The 2,500-nt window shown below is 43.9% G+C and overlaps 1 protein-coding gene across 8 annotated transcripts in view; it reads right to left on the bottom strand.

Moving 5' to 3' along the window:
• rfx1a (regulatory factor X, 1a (influences HLA class II expression)) overlaps positions 1-607 on the bottom strand; it is a 27,662-nt gene extending 27,055 nt beyond the window's left edge. For 3 of the 8 annotated variants that reach the window (XR_004162994.2, XR_004162992.2, XR_004162995.2), the window contains exon 1: positions 377-606. The gene's annotated coding sequence lies outside the window, so the exon portion shown is untranslated. The other 5 variants (XR_004162989.2, XR_004162993.2, XR_006151572.1 and 2 more) reach the window with 4 other exon arrangements.
• Positions 608-2,500: the final 1,893 nt, after the last annotated feature.

The following is a 2,500-nucleotide window of genomic DNA, read 5'->3' as shown; positions in this document are numbered from 1 at the left end:
GACAGACTGATCAAAAAACTCGTCAGGTAGATAGCTGGCTAGCTGGTAACGTGATATGTGAGATGTAAGCAGCGGCTAGTGTCACGTATAGTAGCTAGCTAGCATCATCCCCGCCATTTTGTACAGCCTATCGTGCATTTGACATCGCCATAACAACAGCCTGTTTTAGAAATACTGAAACATCAAGTCAGACGGCTATTCGAACCAAGCTGGCTAAATAGCCAGTGAGCCTTATTGTGCTTCTGATATATGAAGCTAGCGATCGCTAGCTTGCTACCTAGCCGATTTGGCTGTTAGATAAAACAACAGCAATCCTGACAGACATTTTCTTCTGAAACGTAAAATGTCGGATTACGTAATTATTTAAGATTTTCACCTCTTATTCCGAGAGAATTTCCAACTGGTATATTGGGTTTTTATTTTTTTCAAGGTTTCAGGCTGTTGTTGTTGTTGACTCTCGTTGCTGGGTTCTTGTCGCCAGGACTACCGTGGCTATGGCGCTTCTTCCTCACCGGGGCAACTGTTGCTACCCACCCGCTCTAGATCCCGCCTCCCGAAGCCCTGTGATTGGCTCTAGCGGAATGACCGTGTTCATATGACTCTAGTTCATAGGTTCATTCTTGGTGTCATTTTTCTGGACCATCCAGTTCGCTAAAATGTAGCTAGTTCTGTCTGTCATGAAAGCCCTTCTACAACTACTGCAGTTTTAATAAAATATATTTTAAAAGTATTGATTTTTATGTGGCAGATGCTAGTGGAAGGATTTTACTGAACACCACAAAAACAAAATAACTCATTCTGTACTACAGGAGGCGAAGTGTAGACCTGGCCCCACTCCAACACACACACACACACACACACACACACTGCACATCAACATGAACTGTGTGGAGAAGGTCCACACCCTCACATTCCTGGGAGCCCACTTATCTGATGACCTCTCCTGGTCTGCCAACACCTCAGCAGTCGTCAAACATGCACAGCAGCGATTACACTTTCTGAGAGCACTCAGGAGAAACAACCTGGAGTGCAACCTGCTGGTGGCCTTTTGCCGTTTAAGCGTACTGCTCAATGCGTACTGCATTTCAACGTGGTACTCTGCCAGACAAGAGAGACACTGGGACAGACAAGAGAGCCCTTCAGAGAGTAATCAACACAGCCCCAAACATCACTGGCTGATCACTGCCCTCCCTGGAAAACACGGCCTGCTCCCGCTCATCACGGGCAAGGCTTCTACTTATCAAATTCAAATTCAAATTCAAAAGAAGCTTTATTGGCATGACCATAACGTTGTAGAGTATTGCCAAAGCATTTGGGTTTGACATATAAAAGTGATTACATAAACAATACATATATAAGTGATTACATAAACAATACATATATCTTTACGCAGGGTACATCAAAAGGGGAAGGGAGAAGTGGGAACAATAATACAAATACATAATAATTATCAGGGGATTAACAACAACAACAACAGACATGAACATACATGAATTTAATTATTTTATGGGCTCTCCCTCCGTTTATGGCAGTAGGTTACATATTGTGCAGCGAGGACAAGGCATTCCTCATTTTCTCCGGTGAGGTATGAAAGCCTCTCCTCACTGCTCGCAAGCAGGAACTCAGGGAGGACCTCACCAATCTTTTAAAAATAATTTTGTCTTATGTCCTCATATTTTATATGAGCACATAACACCAATATTACACTCACTACACTGGCTCCCTGTCTCTTTCCGGATTGACTCCAAAGTCCTTATACTCACCCATACATGCATAAATGGGTATGCACCTCCCTACCTGCAAGAATGAATTACTCCCCAAACCTCCACCTGCACCCTCAGGTCTTCAAACAGCTCGCTCCTCCGCGTCCCCAAAACAAAGCTCCGCACCATGGGCGACCGGGCCTTTTGCTCGGCAGCGCCACGCTTATGGAACAGCCTCCCTGACCACCTAAGGGCAACGCAGATGCTGGACTCCTTTAAAGCTGGACTAAAAACATTTTTATTCAGGAAGGCATTTCTGGCCTTGTGTTAAATCGTATGTTAAAATGTTAAAAAGTTTTCTATTATGCTTATGTTAATTCATTTTTATTTTATTGTATTATTATAGTTAGTTTTTAATATGTTGGCACTCTGAGATTCTTTTGAATGAAGAGTGCATTACAAATAAAATAAATTATTATTTATTATTATTATTATTTTGTGCACTGTGTCAGGAATCTCTGTATCTCTACCAGGTGACACGGAAAAGATGACATCACAATGGCACTGGAAACAGTCAGCCTTGAAGTGATGACATCACAATTGCCTGAGCCTGATGGTTCTTTCCACTGGGATGCTAAAGTGATGACATCACAAAGGCTCAGGCTGTTGTGCTGTTTTGAGGCCAGGCTCTCTGCTCTCTCTCTGCTCTCTCTCTCTGCCGGTGGCACACATCATGGCAACCCAGCGATCTGCACAGACGCAGCGGCAGGGGCACGGCCGCCGTTGGCACCGCAACC

This window comes from Clupea harengus, chromosome 23 (assembly GCF_900700415.2).
Source record: "Clupea harengus chromosome 23, Ch_v2.0.2, whole genome shotgun sequence".
NCBI classification, from domain to species: domain Eukaryota; kingdom Metazoa; phylum Chordata; class Actinopteri; order Clupeiformes; family Clupeidae; genus Clupea; species Clupea harengus.
Note: the sequence above shows the minus strand (reverse complement) of the source record. Positions and strands in the feature narration are given on the sequence as shown.